Source organism: Cydia splendana, chromosome 2, assembly GCF_910591565.1.
Source record: "Cydia splendana chromosome 2, ilCydSple1.2, whole genome shotgun sequence".
Taxonomy (NCBI): Eukaryota; Metazoa; Arthropoda; class Insecta; order Lepidoptera; family Tortricidae; genus Cydia; species Cydia splendana.
In genome coordinates, this window is record NC_085961.1 from 24,928,452 (window position 1) to 24,946,100 (window position 17,649).

The 17,649-nt window shown below is 37.0% G+C and overlaps 2 protein-coding genes and 1 long non-coding RNA gene across 3 annotated transcripts in view; 1 reads left to right on the top strand and 2 right to left on the bottom strand.

The window, feature by feature from the left end:
* Positions 1 to 17,649, bottom strand: part of LOC134806038 (uncharacterized) — a 447,581-nt gene that overhangs the window by 299,185 nt on the left and 130,747 nt on the right. The window lies entirely within an intron of this gene.
* Positions 1 to 17,649, bottom strand: part of LOC134806030 (prefoldin subunit 5) — a 114,889-nt gene that overhangs the window by 31,356 nt on the left and 65,884 nt on the right. The gene's annotated exons all lie outside the window — the stretch shown is intronic.
* The window catches only part of LOC134805995 (homeotic protein proboscipedia), a 63,206-nt gene continuing 61,403 nt past the window's right edge, over positions 15,847 to 17,649 (top strand). The window contains exon 1 of the mRNA XM_063779178.1: positions 15,847 to 16,323. The gene's annotated coding sequence lies outside the window, so the exon portion shown is untranslated. The remainder of the gene's footprint in view (positions 16,324 to 17,649) is intronic.

Consider the following 17,649-nt stretch of genomic DNA (forward strand, 5'->3'; position numbering starts at 1 on the left):
ATAACTATTTACCATTGATAATAATTTTATAAACGTTTTGCGTATTTTTTACGGGCACCGCGCTAATCGCTAGCCCGCCACCGTCGATCGCTGCCTCCTGCCACGGCGCACAGCGCGGCGCGCGAAAACGCCGCGCGTTTGAAATGTAACTCAATATAAGCGCGGAATGCATACTTACGTATCAGTATTTAGTGTCGCCGTGATTTTATATTTCTAATATTTTGTGTGGGAACTAAGATCTTTATTATGACCGTGTAATATTAACTCTACAAACTTTAATTCAATATTGGCTATACTGCTTAACCAGAAATCAATATCTAGACAAGCACATTGTCTACATTTCTAACTTTTTACAAGTATACTAAGTTGATAGATAATATCGTAATTTTACAATATCAGCTACTTTAATTCTTTATTGACAAAGTAATTCGTGTTTTTACGTTCACCAGAAAGCAGCTGTTCCAGATTTCTAAAAACCGAATATTGTGAATAAATTAAAGTGTTATTGAACATGTTACAGTTTTTTGTAACTTTAATTTTATATTTACATAGTTATTTAGCAAAATTGAAATATTTAAATATGGCGGAACGCTCCACCTATAATTTTCTAATATTTTACATAAATGTTATTTAACATGCATGCAATAACATATCAAAAAAGAAAAAACTTTAATGTTATCAAAACCCATTTTTGTTCCACCGCTGGTCTACATGGCAGGACTGACCGAGGCCAAATTACTTTTACTCCATTTCACGGAAGTTTGTTATGCCCTTCGTGTGTCATGAACTATTGGAGTGTTGTCTTATGAAGTACTAGTTTTACGAATTATTTTTACTTCTATATATGTAGGCATATACTGTACCAGCTAATAATAAATCTGCCAAATTTTAACTGACCTATCGCAAAAGTTGATGAATCAGAGGCCCTTTTGATACCTAGCTCAATACCTATAAGAGTAGGTACTGGTACTGTCAAATCCCATCGACTGAACCGACCGAGTAATGAGATAGCGAACAAAAAAAGTTAAGGTTCCCACGTAGGTACCTAAATGTCCATTCCAAGCCAATGTGTATAGGTAAGCCCCATTCCAATAAACTAGGCTAAGTATATTAATTAAGGGAATTCTAGACGCGGTACGAATTAACTGAAGTAACAATAGGTATAACCGATTTTCCCCACATAATAAAACTTATTTATTTTAATTATACTTATTACACGTTTATTTTATTCGTGTTTTTTAATTAAACTATGACTGTAATAAAAAACTTCAAATGTTTATACAAGCTTCAAAAGAACCACTTTAAGTAAACTCCAATGGAAAACGTCCTATTAATTTGCTTGGAAAAACAAAACCAAGACACCGGGACAAACAAAGGCGCCGCTACGAAACGGAGCGAAACTTTCTTACTAATTAATTTAATCCCTTTGAGCCCTATCCCATTTGCCTAATTGAAGTGCGGTGTACATGTCAATTCTTTGCTCTTACTCTATAACCATTCACAAACCTTTTTCAACCTTAACTTTCAGTAGTAAAACTCATTTTACATTGTAACATTTTCGATTAAGTTCGAACGACGTTAATGATATGAGGGGCATACTTTGTTCCGTTTTGCATAAGTGTTGAGCAGACCTATTACGGTTTTAACAGATTGGTTTTTAAACAAAAAGTCGTCGTTTTATTAGACCTCTCTAATGCATAGAAGTTTTCAAGGATACCTACGCCTACCATTTCCCGTATAATTTTCCAAATGAACACATTAGTAGCACCCGATATTTACTGAAGATAGTCAAAATTACATGTTATTGGCTGAAGACAAACAGAAGAAAGTGGTTTGTTTAACTTGAGTAAACAAATATTTCAGCCTGTATTGACTGAAAGGCTAATTTGACTGTAATGTCTTCATATTGACAAACATAAGTGTGCATGTATAAGTGCGTCATAGCGTAAGCCGTTAGTATTTTGTTTGAAGAGTTTGTTTATAGATATCTATGTACACTCAAACACCACTAGATGCGAGTAGTTCCTTTAACAACTAAATAAAAAAAACCGGTCAAGTGCGAGTCGGACTCGCGTTCCAAGGGTTCCGTACATTAGTCAATTTTTAACAATGTATTTTTTATGTGGAACGTGAATGAAATGATTTGAATGTCTTTAAAAAACCCGTAGGGTCGGATCAAAAACTAAGTAGGTAATTAAGTCCAACTCACGCTTGACTGTACATTTCTAGGTTTTCCTGACATCTATAGGTAAAGAACTATTTTGTGTATTTTTTTCAAAATTTTAGACCCAGCAGTTTCGGAGATAAAGGGAGGGGGGAATGGTCAGACACACAGACAGACGCACGAGTGATCCTATAAGGGTTCTGTTTTTTTCCTTTTGAGGTACGGAACCCCAAAATGAATAAGTAGGTACAGTAAACGTTTTATTACCAACTTATTAATATAATCACGATCTAGATAACGCAATTAATGCGCACTACATAAGGACACTTCATATTTAAAACAGATTAGATTATATATGTACTTATATGTTATGGTTTATTCCATGGCAAAGCTATATTCTGGTTTATACCCGATTATCTAGTTCTATTACATTTGACCAACATTAAGTATTCGTATGTCTGTTACTAGGAATTAAGTAACATATATGAGTGGAAGAGTTCTTATAAGAAAAAATAACTTTCCTTCGTTCATTTACGCCCGGTCATTTAAATTCTAATTGCAAAAAAGGAAACGAAAATTTTGTTTTTCTCTGCCTTATTAAAAATACGAAAAACTCAATTAAATATTGCCACCGAATTGAAATTATATGCAACTGCAAATATTTCGTCAAATAAATATCTTGCCGTATTAAATACATACCAACCTTTTAATTAACAATTTCTGAGGAAACCCTTAAAGCATCCTGGCAATTAAACAAATTGTCCTCTCTCATAATTGTTACAATAATTTACATGAGGCGACACATGGCGCTGTGAAAAGGTTTAATGGGAGGCTGACCGCCCAAGATATATCAGACGTCGTTGTTTACAAGAATAACGGAGTGGCGCCGCTGGACATTGCGCTGTTCCACTTGCCACTTTCTATTTGAGGCTAAAATATCTGGGAAAACATATAAAAACTCAAAAATGCGCGTTTTCCCAGGGATAAGACTAGCTAGATCTATTTATTGCCCCAGAAAACCCCCATATAGCAAATATCATCGAAATCGTTAGAGCCGTTTCCGAGGTCCCCGAAATATATACATATATAAATAAATACACAAGAATTGCTCGTTTAAAGGTATTAGATTAGATAGATAGATAAATAAAATGATGAAAAATTCACCGGAATGCTATTTTTAACGAAACTTGGCAGTATACACCCACTGTTTAAAAAGCCTACACTCTACTCATAAGTTCCACGTCTTAAATATGTTTACATTTTGTTATTAAACTTTTTATTTTACATATATGCATTGATACAGATTAAAAAATTGGATTTCATATAAACATATATGTACCTATAGTTCAAACATGCTAACTACCCAATATAGGTACTTATGATCTGCTTTAAGATAATTTGTAAGTAGTCCCTTTTGTAATTAATTTATCAAAAAAAAATAAGAAAATGAAGAAAGAAAAGAATAATTTGGCTGACTATTGTTATTTATAATTGCTATTATAAATGGGTCAATTTTCAAATAGGCATTTTTTGCTGTCCCACGGCTATAACTCGAAGTCCATAGGACTAAAAGACTGGGCATGTATATATTTTCATCCAATGTATTGTGAACTTTAAATATAATGTACAACTGTACCTTAAATATTATTTGTTTCTGACAAAATCGCATTTGAAGTTCCAAAAACGGCGAAAGTTGCCGTTTTTTGCGTGTCCCAGTGGCGGCACACACCCAATAAAAAAATCATAACTTTGGATGTAGGCAACGTATTATGAATAACTTTATATTTTTATAAAGAGCATTTTAAAGAGAATGGATTTAATAATTTTATGCGTTATTTAATAAAACAAGGGAAGCATTTTAATCGCTGTCCCGCGCGGCACTTGTTTTGTTATGACTTAAAGATCCCCCCAAAATTTTCTTTGTCTATTGAATAACGGTTAAATTAAATTTACGACGCAATCGTGCGGTTAGTTGGCGTCGATCAACATGAAGCAGTTTTATATAAATAAAACTGCTTCAACATCGTGGAAGCAGTTTTATTTATATAAAAACAGGCAAGAATCTCTTTCGATATATTTTGGTACAACTACAACGACATTTGTATGGACGCTTAATATGTTGGTATACAGTCGAAATAAAAATGTGTATTTTACAATAACAGTTACAAATACAGTGTTATAATATATCGTAAAATAAATAAGTGAATCGGTTATATTGTGTAGGAAATATCGCAAAAAAATATTATTGGGAACATTTGTATGGCGACATTTGTACGGCTATTTTGAGCATATAAATGTCGATTGTGGTATACAAATGTCGATATACTGCCATACAAATGTCGAAAAGGTGCCATACAAATGTTGTCAGGGTCTTACAAATGCCACAAAAACAATAAATAGTGCCATAAAATGTTGATACTGCCATACAATGTCGAAAAAATGCTATATACATGTCAAAAACGCCTTACAAATGGCTAAATATTGCCATACAAATGTCGATATTTAAACGTCCATATCTAGCTAACTATAAAAAGTAGAGTGGTGCCTCGTACAGTATATTTTTTGTTGTTAAAAACCCTTTTTAAAGCAATGATTATAAATTTGATTTTCCTAAAATAAAAAATTGCCATACGAATGTCGAAAAAACACCCTCTTCAAAAATTTACCCAAATATAAACACTATACGCATAAATAGTGTTTAGTTTTAAGTTTACAAAATACATATGTATGTTAGTCTGTAAGGTATTTGTAATATGTGCCTGGATGCCTGATTCAAAATTCTAAAAAAAAACGAAAAAAAAATCCAGCATAGAGAGGGATGCATATGTTGGCTTCCAGCATAAAGAGGGATACATATGTTGGCACCAAGTGGAACTCTACAAAATACCTCAGCCGGGTTCGCATGCGGGTGCCTCGGGATTCACACAGTTAATTTAAAACTCACTGGAATAAACAAGGGGTAGCGCTTGCGTTTTATAGCGTTTGCGAATGCAATGCTCTGCGGCCGGGGACGTATTTTATATCGCTAATTAGGTGTTAGGAGCTCTTGGGGACGCTTTATTATGGATAATATTGCGAGTGCTCCATGAGTGTGTCGTGTTCGGACTTTAAAGCAAAGCGGTACATGTCTGCGCATTTTTAAAAATAAAATAAATTGAAAACAGTAACTTTTTCAGTGTCTTATTGAAAATTTTTGACTTGAGCGCGCAGATTGAAGATGGTGCATTAGGTATTAGAAATTAAACAGTTTCTCCACGTGGTTAAATTTCAGCTATCTCACATACATATACGAGTATGTATTTTTTTTTTCTCTTTTAAATAATGTTCTAATAAAATTACGTATCTGAGTTGAATATTTTTCTTTGCTCTATTTTATTTGCACGTACAGTACCTATTCGTTGTTCAACACACGAATGCTTAATCTTATACAGTCGTTACTATATACATACGTTGAAACTCGGTATATTTTATAGCAAATGTTAAACAACAAAACAATTGGTGATTAGTGATTGTACTCTTTTATTTATCAACAAAACAGTGAAACGGAAACAAGAAGACAAAAATGTTCACCCTTTGATGCAATAGTCGCAGAATCGAGAGCCCGGCAAGCCAATGAGCCGTTTCATTGCCTGCAGTCGGGCTCCTATCAATCATTGGAGGCTTTTTTGAATTTAATAAAATAAAATTTGTATTTTGTCATCGGTGCTCCCTCGTGTTTTATGCCAGGGCCGGACTCTGCCGAATTAAGTTTTTACTTCCGTGTATCTATTTTAAGTACCGTAAAATAGCTTTATTATAAACCTGACCACGCTTTATATATACCTACCTAAAATACCTACATACAAAAATATACTGGTATAACAATTATCCAAGTAGTTTGTGATATACGTTGCGTACCTAGAGTTACACAATACTAGTACATATTATTACTCGTAGCAAAATAATAGTTATAAAATACTAGTAGCATATTAGTATTTTTAAACGTCTAATATACCCTAATCTATAGTCAGGTTCAGTAAACCCACGTGGTTAAATATTGGAGCACGGGGTCGAATAAGGGGTCCGACCACGTCCCTGAATAATAAGTCCTTTAAGTATTTTTGGTCAACAATCAAATATCGCTGGTTACATTTTGTAGGTTAAGTGACATTCAGGTTTTTTTTTCTCACTTTACCTACCTATACAATAATTATTTCATCGGCATCAACCAACATTCATTATAGGGAACTATTACATCGCAAGTAATATAGTTAATACAGTCATCAATCGAGCATTTTAGACGATAGTTACACGAGACCTTTGCAAAAAAAAATTTTTGTTAGTTCTACAAAAAAAACATTTTTCAAACCTGTAGAACGCCCCGTGGTCTCCTGTTGTACCGTTTTCCCTTTTTTGCTTTTCGTACTCACGTAGGTATGTGTCACTTAAGTAAGTATGTGGCAAAACAATGTTGTTGCTCAACTTTAGCCACACCTTCAAATCTAAGTGTTAAATTTAATTTTTATAATTTGTAGTACGTCCCTGCCTCGCGAGCTGCCGCGGCAATGCAACGCATCTGTTGCCCTCCCCGCTCGCCCCGCCCCGCCGCATCCAATGCGCGCTCAACACCACCGATGTTCCTTAAGCCAAGCATACACTGGATAAGATCCAGGGGTTCCATATAGCCAGAAATGAGTATAGAACGCGCTTAAATAGTTAGTTACGGATCTAGAAGTCGCTGTGCCGTTGTGCGCACTAAAACTGGACTCGCCCTATAAATGGGAAAACAATATAGATAAGTACATAACCTAGGTTGTCTTAAAAGATTAACAGAATTTGTCAAGATGACGCGAAGGCAGCTGAATCGTATGTACCTATTGTATTAAGTCCGCCTTTGCAATATTGTTATTAGTAACGTAAACCTGCTATATATTGCAGAGTATCAGAACCATGAAAAAGTACTATTCTTAATTTGACTGGACAGAATGAAAAATTTTAAGTGCCTTCTACCATTGGTCCTGTCCACATCTCTCAAATTTACTTTGAAGGAGCCATAGTACTTCAGGTCACATCTGTCACTTTGGGCAGTCGCATAGCACCCCAGTTCCGAGACGAGGAACGCATGTTTACTGTATAGGAAGACGGCGTACTTTATTATCGAAGCTAGTTCAGACTTTTAAAGTGCCTCTGGCCCCTTCGTATATTTGAGGGAAGCCACGAGGCGAGCGGAAGCTACGCTGACTTTAAACGTGACCACACTGCATGCAGATTTTTCTCCTAATACATTTATTCACTTACGTTACGTAGCTACCAAAAATAAAACTGTGGATCTGAAATTAGCAAGTGTTAAGGTGACATTCGGTTGGCAACTGCAACTACATTACTGCTACGACATTACTGGATGCAAGCGCCACAATTTTCAATTTTCTTGATTAAAGTTAAATCAGTGACAGATTGAACACTCCGATCGATTTTCCTAACCATCTCTGCAGTTTGGCGCACAGCATGAAGTCTATATTCTGTTTTTAGTATTTGTTGTTATAACGGTAACAGAAATACGTCATCTGTGAAAATTTCAACTGCCTAGCTATCACGGTTCATGAGATACAGCCTGGTGACAGACAGACGGACAGACGGACGGACGGACAGCGGAGTCTTAGTAATAGGGTCGCGTTTTTACCCGTTGGGTACGGAACCCTAAAAACGAACACGTTTAAGTACAATTTCGACAAAAACATGCATACGATTTGACCGAATATGGTAAGGCGTAGAACGCACGCACACCGCACCTCCTGACGTGAAAAATGTCAGTTTATCCTTTGTTTTCCTGGCCTCGGGCGGAAAGCGCTCCTGTCGAAGTTATAGTGCCGTAGACTGCACCTGAAGTTTAGATCTCCCGCTTTTATGGCCCGCCGTCACGTTAGCAGATCCTTTAGCCGTAGGATTAATAATGGACCATTTGATCAAACAATCTAAGTGACTGACCGTGAGCGAAGGTTTCCGTTTCAGCCTGGGCAAAAATGCTTTCCGAATGCTTGCCGAATGTTCTCCTGCTACAAGTCGTAATTCTCAACCGTTTGTCGCGAAATTTTGTGAGCAGGTTTGATGATTAAATAGGTACTTTTTGTCGATTCAGATTTAGATTTCTTTTTTCAAAATGGTGGATCTATACATTTATTCAGTTTTATGTTTATGCTCAAGAGCTCACATAGCCACTAGTTTAGTTCATTAGAAATTACTTGAAAATGTTTAAGTTTCTAAGATGCTGTTTCAGCCAATATTCCGATTGTTCTCGTGTCGCTTCAAATCATTAAAATAAAGATAAATAAGACAGGGTAAAAAATCTGAATTACTCTGAAAATAAACTTTTGTTTAAAATTTTGCTTCTCATATCCCTCAGCGAAATCACTAGATACTAAAATTATTGTTATTGTACTCGATTAAAACGTGTAAAAATTCAATATAAAAACAACAATTTTGCGTTAGTAGCAAAAATATGAAAAGCGCAAATGTGCGGTGAAAAAGAGGAGGCAGCTTATACTTAGCCGGTGTGGTTCCTGATAATAGTGATAATATCCTCAAGCAACATAATAATTGCTTAATATCTCTTAGTAATTTAGTAACCCAGTAACCATTATCGGAAAAAGTGGTTTAATTTATTCACAACAAATTGCCACTGTTTACCATAAAATCGCAATTCAAAACCAAGAGGCTGATTCAGATCAAACTTGTTATTTTGAAATGGTTTTGATACTACCTTGACGACCTAGGCAGCATCGGACGCCCTACTTTCACTTTATTTCGCACTCACCAATCAACATGAGCGTTTTTCAAGGTCGTACTCGTATCACAATTAAATCAAAACCATTAATAAGTTGCAAGATCAGAATCGGGCTCTTGGTTTTGAATTGCGATTTTAAGAGCCCATCAACGTGCACACTAGCGCCACTGCTACAGTACGTAGCGGCCCCCTTTTTTTAAGTATCTTTCGTAAAATTTAAATAATCACGATTATTTAGCAGTGGCGCTAGTGTGCACGTTGATGGGCTCTTAAAGCTTCATTACGATTGCGGCGTTGTTGTTATCGCCGCTGTATCTGCTAATTTATTTGACAAAATGAGTGGTGGGATGAACGTCATACTCGAGGTAGTAATGCGGCGGCGAATGTCACTCATTTTATCAAGGAAATCGACAGATATAGCGGTGTTGAACAACACAGTTGCAGTTTGCTGCAGTTGACATGCGAACGTCACCTTAACTTTTGTGAAGCAACATTATAACACGGTAACATTAGGTAACCTTTCTTAAGGTGCAACACTGTAGAACAGTAAGTAACTGAGAACAGTAAGTAACTGAGAACAGTAAGTAACTGAGTACAGTTACTTACTGTTACTTACTGTGTTAGTAAGTAACTGAGTACAGTTACTTACTGTTCTACAGTGTTGCACTTTAAATGTTAATTATATTTCTGTACATGCGTAAGAGTATATAGCGACGAGTCTGGAACTTGTAATTTAAATATTGTTATGCTATCCGCTCCACAGGCCCGTATTATTGCAAACTGTAATACAAAATACAAAAAAGGGTTATTTTCTCAAATTGTGAAGCGCACGTCGGTCGAACGCTGGGCCGAAATAATGATTAATGGTGGCAAATAAGCGGTTGCCGCGGGTATAAAAAGCTGAGGCCTTGCAGGCTGGTGCACTGACCCTGCGATGCACCCGTGTAAGTAATAACTAGGTGCATACACCCTACACCTGTATATCTACTTATAGAACCTACGCTTCTTAGATATACTTTACGTGGAAACCAGGTAGGTACGGCCAGCATCAATAATAGCGGATTCGGCTATGCGTCAAACGTACAGAGTGGTCAACTTGGAGGTATACAACTTTTTGTTGCCGCTATTTTGTTTTGGCGGCAAATATGACAGTTGTTGCATGAAAATTACTTTGTGTAGATACGGCAAATTTGTTATGGAGCGTCTTATGACTGAACAACGTGTTTTAATTATTAAAACGTCTACTTACGTTCTACTCAAGCCACACACTCAACCCAATCATGTACTTATTGCGGAAACTCTAAGAAAACTGCGGCCAATTTTTGGTAGAAATCACTCTCGCGGCTAACAATGTTATAGCTCCTGACTTTTTTCTGTGGGGCTATCTAAAGAGACGTGTCTATTATAACAGGCCAATGAACCTTCAGCAATTATAACAAAATATTTGAGACACAGTCACTGAGATAACGCAGGAAATGTGATGAAAAACGCGATGAAAAGGGTTCACATCTGCTATGCTGGAGGTGAACATTTGTCTGACATTATGTTCCATATTTAATTGCCGACCCTAAATACTATATTTAACAACAAATACTTATAATTTTTATATATCATAGAATTTCATAGAATAAAATTACAAAAACTAAAGTGCATCCCTGTTATTTGGCCAGCCTGTATATTCTCTAACAGCTTAACAAAAACAGATATGTTTCCATATGTAGAACAATTAGACTGTGACTCACCGTGTTAGATACTTTTGAATGCAAACTGTAGAGTTAAACCCCTATTTCGAACCCCTAAATCCAGGGTGGCAGATACTCGTACTTGGGAAGCGTTGATTCATCTGTTACTATTGACGCTGACCGTACGTTTGTCGGTTTTTGCCTCAAGCTCCTTGCCAATGAAGTATGGAATGCTAAAAGCATTTCATCTTAGGTACTGTTTCGACGTCGTAATGTACTTATTTAGAATATGCATATTTGATAATTTGAAGTAAATATTTCCTTGGATACATGGTTACAATTAAAGATGTCAACGTTAGTATAGTCTACTATATTATAGCCAACAATTTTAGTACCTTATGCAAAATTATTGTACATAATTGAGTGCAATGGAAGTATTAATTTGTGAAAATCTATATTAATTATTAAATGTAAAAACTAATGAAATACGTGTTATGTGTCATACATAAAAGAGGTTAGCAGCCGTAGTTGATAGCTAAAGAAAAGATATTGCTGTACAAACTGCACCAGCAAGATTGATTGAATTTGCACTGCATTGGCCAGCGACGTGCAAAATAATCTTTAATTATTTCTGACTACTATTAATCAAGGTAAGCAATTAATTTCTTGGGCTGTGTCAGTCAGGTAGCGGTGCCGACAGGTGAGCGCAAATCGACAGGAAACGCAGGGTAATTACAGGAACAGGAACGGGAAACGGGACTGAGGTCACCTGCACATCTTAGAATAAATGATCCGCCACACCGACATCTTTCGAGTCTGATACAAAAGGCTATCTGATCACGAATGGGCGGGCTTGTGATGGACGCCCTTTTGCTGTTTTTTATACCATGTCGGTGGCTAACAAGCATAAGGCTAGCCTGATAGTAAGCGATCGCCGTAGCCTAAGGACGCCTGCAACTCCAGAGGTTGCAACTTCAAAAACTTGAAATTTAATACGTTATTGCGTAAACATGGTATACAAAAGCATGTCATACATAGCAGCAGATTTGCTTCTGCTGTTTAAAGAAGTTGCTACGTTAACAATACCAATCATTTATTCTCTTATTTGACAGTTTTATATGTATATTCTATGATGAACTAGCGTTACCTAGTTTGCGTTTGTAACAGCGCCATGTTTTATGAAATTTGGACATCCAACTAAACATCTGCAGTATTGCAGAACCAGGAAAAGGCGATGTCAATTTCATTTAATGAACTTCTCAAAACTTTTGCCCCTGTGAAATCTAGTTCTCAAGGCTTTTTAACACTGAGCATGCAAGATTACGAGCCGACGCCGTAATTTATGACAGTTAAACAGTTGACAGTCTGCGGACGTGAGCATCTGACGCTAATGAGGCGCAACCCTTTGGACACATGTCGCTCCAAATTATACCTCACACTTGCGGTCACCGGAGGAACCGCCGGCGCCGCCGAAACCGAAGGGTGCATCTCTCAAAGTTAGGGAAATGGGTATTTCACAAAACTATTTCTTTTGTAATACTGTTAGAATTTCTGAGAATTATTTTTCATAGTAGGTATGACTACCTCAAAAACTGCGACGAATTAGGCACAAAATGAATTACGAAAGTTCGTTATTCCATTACAACCAGATAAGTTTAGATAGGTAAATACCTACATGTTAAATCATCAAAAATCGACTAGGACTGAAAACTAGCTGCACCGAATGATACCTAGATAGCGTGAACTATATGAATGACATCCATCATTGTGTGAGAGTACAACCGTCATGAACATAGCCCTGTTGTCAAAATTGTCTTAAACATATATTTTGTATTCATTTACTTATTTGATCCATCTATGGTAGATTTGGTGAATACTATAGGCAGGTAAGTTTTTATGAAATCGTTAATGATTCTATTACTTGTACGCCAAAACTTTATTTATTTAGGTACTTGGTAATTTGCGCAAATCAAAAGTACAAACAACGTAAGTAAATTAGATTTTTTCCATTATTTAATATCTAAACAACAGTAATTCCAATTCACACCAGCTAAGCAGCTACAATAGTAATTACAATTACTTACGGCATATTACCCTTTAATTAAGTTGCTGCGAGCATTAATCACAGCACGGGCCACGATTACATCGGTTTCATTACTATAAATGTTTGAAACTTATTAAAGCAAAGTTTAGGTTCCGTAGAAAATAAGGAATGGCCGGTGACTTTTCCTGTAAGAAGAAGAGCGGTGTTTCGACGCAGATCAGGCACGCGACATGGATCGGATGGAGCAGCGCCCGGCAACAGGCGGCCCGCGAGCCCCCCTGGCTATTTTGTATGTAATTGTCAAACAACAATGTCTGATAAAGTCACACATATTAACAAAGTGCGGCCCGCGTCAACTTCCTTAACTACTATGTGGCCCTTGGCTGCTAAAATGTTGCCGACCACTGGTATTGAGGATGTATCGGAGATAGTATACAGGTTTTTTTTAATCCTGGCTTAGGCTGTACACTTCTGGAGCAATTGAGTGGTCGGGCCGTGTGGGAGAAAGATAACCTGAAGATAATCTAGGACCCTTCTGCGCCAGACTTGAATTTACTACACTGAAATACTCCTACTGAGTTTTCACTCCAGCGAGATCAATTGAGCAACTTAACCCGATCTGGGTATTGTGAGGGATTCAAGCTAATGGGCGTTTTGTCGCTGGGTTGCTAAACCTAGCCTAGCTGAGAAGACTCCGGCAAGAAACTATGCTAGATCCGAACATCTATGTCCGATCAACTGATACCTACTGGGTGTGGGTAGATTCAGTTACAATCCTGGGGACCAATTCTACTCAAGAAAGTGACAGATGATAGCGTGATTACAAAGATAGCTTTATAATTTTTGCGATAAGTAGCGATGTCGTTGGCCGCACAGTCAAAATTTAAAAACACATCATGAAGTAACATGTCGTACCTATAGGTCCCGTGCATGAACACACACCACACCACACACACCACAGTGTATAATGCCATACGATAAATAAATAAAATAATGAACTTATATGGGGCAGCATATGAGCCGTCAGATTTGTGGCGCGAGGCGTGAATGTGTCGTTTATGCTTCCGATGTAGCCCACAAGATGGTAGAACCTACTATGCACAAGGAAACGTACCGACGAGAACGGTAGATGGTAGCACTTGCTTTGGTAATGTATGTGCACATATGTTTCCAATTCAGGCCACAAGATGGCAGACCCTCCAACGCGCACGGTCCCTATTGAATTGGTAAAACAGCACGCAAAAAAGTTGACGATTTGTGGTTACTCGTACATAAAACTCACTTAGGTACTATGTAGGCAGCAAGTAATGGTCAGAACGGGACCAGAATACGCGGCTGATGACCGGATCTCCGCGCAGAATACTGAAATAAGTTTTTGCCTTATTTAATTATTCCATTTAAGTCTGCTCGTGAATATTCATCGTGGGATTATTAACATTTTATTTTATACAAGTGACCACAGTATCTAGGCATTATTTTTCTATAGCTGTTGCTTGAAAAAAATAATCTGAATTCGACGAATTTCGTAGTTTATAATATACTCTGTATTATCTTTAGGTATTTAAATAAAAGTAAATAAATAATTTGTACATTTTCGGGTAGTTACAACATTTATTGGGTAACCAACCAAATACAAACCGCCTGGATCTGTCACTGAACGACCTGACTTTAACCTACATTATTTGATTATGTAATGTTTTCATCTACCCTCAACTGGCTTAAGGAGCCATTTGAGGGTAGTTTTTGTTACTTTTATTTAAATACCCAAAGATACAGACTATAGGTAGTGTCTATAACGAGGTGTATAGTATTTACCTGAATATAAATTTAATATCTTTAATTCAGAAGTAGAAAGAGTAAAATGTAACATCGTAACATGTTTACGGGTACGTAGTCGGGTATAGCTTGTAAAGTTTTCAGTTATCTGATTAACTAAGTACCTATTTATTTTGATGGTAGAGCCAAGTGTAAAAATATGGGGGCATACAACTTACTCAAAAATATGTCCCATAGTTCTTAATTCGCTGACATAAGAGCTATGGGACATATTTTTGAGTATGATGAGTGCACCCATATTTTTACACTTGACTGTATACTTCATCATGCGTTGATATTATAACATTTTAATAACGATACGGGACGGCACGGCTTAAAAACCATAATGGCACAAAAGAGATAAAGAAGTCGTCAATCAACTGTTGGCAAATCAAGGTCAACAAACCTCTGAGCTAAATACGACGCTGTATCTGTATCCACCAACAACCGCCTCAGCCGTACAATGGCCGAGAAAAAGTCCTAAATCGTAGGGTGTAATTAAGGCGGCCACCCACCGCAGCGACCTCGAGGCTGAGGCCTTGACCGACAGCCCTAATGAGTTCACAGACGGAGAGGCCTAACCGGTGACACTGGAACTGCACCTTAACGACCCACGATCGACTTCGAGAGAGCGATCTGAAAAATCAAGCTGAAAACTCGTTAGTTCTGCAGAAGAAGAATTTGTATACAATAGAATATTTGGCGACGTCTGGGGCTCTGAAAAGTTTCTACCAAAAGCGGACGCCATATTGTTGCATTGCATTTCTCATGCAATGCCCCGAAAATCAAACAACAAAAGGAAAATACCGACAAGCCGGTTACTAAAGTTTTTTACTTCATTTCAGCGACTGGCACGAAGCGCTGCGGCCAGACGCGGTACGTCGTATGTAGCTACAACGCTAAACTTAAAACCCGCGTACGTAAAAGGCTTAAGTTTCACAAAACAGGTTTTCGTTAAAGACATTCTGTTTTTCAATTCAAAAGCTCGAACACGAGAGCTCCGCCTACACTTGATTTAAAATTAGAACTCTTGCGTGACAAACGCCGGTAACTTCAAATTATTATGCTCAAAAGTTAAACTTTATTCACGAGCGTTAGAGCACATTATTCCGCGGTAGTTTATCTGCCGTAAGGTGGGTTGCTCCGTAAATGCTATTGGCCGAATCATGCAACGTGAAACAAACAAGAAACACGAGAGCGAAAGAGATGGCGCGACAATAAGCTCAGTGCTACATGTTTTAACTCACGACCGTGTCACTAAAAATAAGAATTTCATTCCTTTAAGACGCCAGAAGACAAAAATTTAAATCAAGTGTTTTTTAGAAAATAAAACAATAACTAATACCAAATCAATTCGATGTTTTAAAACTAAAACTCTAAAACGTCAACGACAGAGATAAAGCATTGGTATCTGCGTGAGTGAGAAGAGTAGAGACGATACAGTACGCGAACGTTCCGCTTCGTTTCCCAAACGTAACGTCCAAGGGGTGTGCTTACGTTACGGATCTTAACGCAGCATGGTAGAGTGGAATTTAGTTTTTGGGTTTTGTGAGTTGCACCGTTTCGGTCGCTGGCGGGAGGAGCGATGGGCATGGCGGGCCGAAAGCGGTGACGATTCGTTTAGTAGACAGTTGACAGTCGCCACGCCACACTGACATTCTGATACCACTGATAACAATTTTCTATAGATGAATATTTTTTGCTGACATTCCCGTATGGTGGCGTTTGGATACACGACATTGAACTCAGTGGATTTGTTACGAGGAAGTGTTTATAGTGAAGTGTTGTGATAGTTAAAATGACTGTAAAGAAGTTGTGTTGACTGTACGTCAGTGTAAAACTGAAATTAAATTGAAAAGTAAGTTGGTTTCAATAGTTCCTGTGTATGATGAGTGTTGTTTTTTTTTGTGGTTGATTTAAGAACCTAGTTCTTATAATTTATGATGCTCTGGTATATGTAGAGATTGTAGAGTGGATTTAAAAAACGAAGCTAAATTTTATGCTATAACTACCCTCAACATTGAAAGGTACTACTTTTGTTGCTTTTCGGGTTGATTCAAGTTTCAAGGGTATGTTTGAGATATGGTTATTATTACCTTTTTGATTAGGTCCCTACACGTCGTAATTGTTTAATTGATTTTGAACAGTTATTGCACACAACCTAATATTAATTCGACATATCACTTTTTATAAAAATATCGGTAAAATAAATGTGAATCTATTTAACCAAAATTACCTACATCTTATATTCCTTTTGGATACTCTAACGCTAATTGTTAGAATTATTGTTTTTTACAGATGTAGCTATCCTAGGTATAGGCAATATAGAACCTAACCTAATAGAAACTAACAGAGATCCTGTGAATAATTGTACTTATTTTTTATTTATATGTTTTAAGTAGTCACACTATTATACCAAATTATACTGAAGAAAAAATCCGGCCTCCGCCCCTGGAGGGCTTGGTCACTTTTCTTTAGTATAGGTATGACATATATTTCAGTAAAAACGTGATTTGTTTAGCTCTACAGCTGATTTGACCTATGTAACGCTCTGGAGTGTTTACTAACACACATAGACACCCATTTTGTGCCGTAGGCACATTTCAAATAGGTAAAGGTTTAGTAAACGTCCTGGTGATCGACGCGGTCCCAGTACATGTCATCTTGAAACTTAAGTCATTGTCAATAGAGGTGACAGCAAGGTGTTATCTATTGGGCATTAGCATGTCGAGCACCAGTACCACCACCTTACATGTGACTTACTTCAATTACTTTTTGTACTTTACTTCAATTTGAGAAAAAAGTATTTTTCATTTCTTGTGAAATTAAACTCGATTATACAGTAACTTTGTAATATTCGCTTTTGTATAGTTTTAAACCAGATACACACATTAGTCGTATCATACTGTGATCTTCATACATACCTACAAGCAAGCACACATTATGCATCAAACCTCAAACAATCATTTAACTAAACGAAAATATACTCTTTTCACTTTGATGGGTACTCAAACGTTTTAAATATGTGTAATATGCCGCAGTAAAAAATAATTGTCGACATATTTTAGGGCCAGTACCTTGTACAAGTAGCTATAGGTACACACATCTGCTTCAAACCTCACATACAAGTAGGTAGATAACTCAACATACACGTAGGTAGACAAACGCTCAGTCTAGTCCAAAT